Raw genomic sequence first — 217 nt, 5'->3', positions numbered from 1 at the left:
CGCAATTTCCCTCCCAATCGGAATAGCAGTGATAACATTGACCGGAGCCCTAATCACGCCAATCAGGGTAATAGAGGAGCAGACCTAAATTACCTGCGTTTCATTATCGCAAAACAATAAAGCATCGAAGGATCTCAATTACTCTTGTGAGCGACTAAAGATAGCGTCCTCCGCTGGTGCTCGCGCGCTCGTGTGTGGGGCGTCCAGGCAGGCAGGC

The sequence above is a fragment of the Penaeus monodon genome, chromosome 24, assembly GCF_015228065.2.
Source record: "Penaeus monodon isolate SGIC_2016 chromosome 24, NSTDA_Pmon_1, whole genome shotgun sequence".
In the NCBI taxonomy this organism is placed as follows: domain Eukaryota; kingdom Metazoa; phylum Arthropoda; class Malacostraca; order Decapoda; family Penaeidae; genus Penaeus; species Penaeus monodon.
This window is presented reverse-complemented; position numbering follows the sequence as displayed.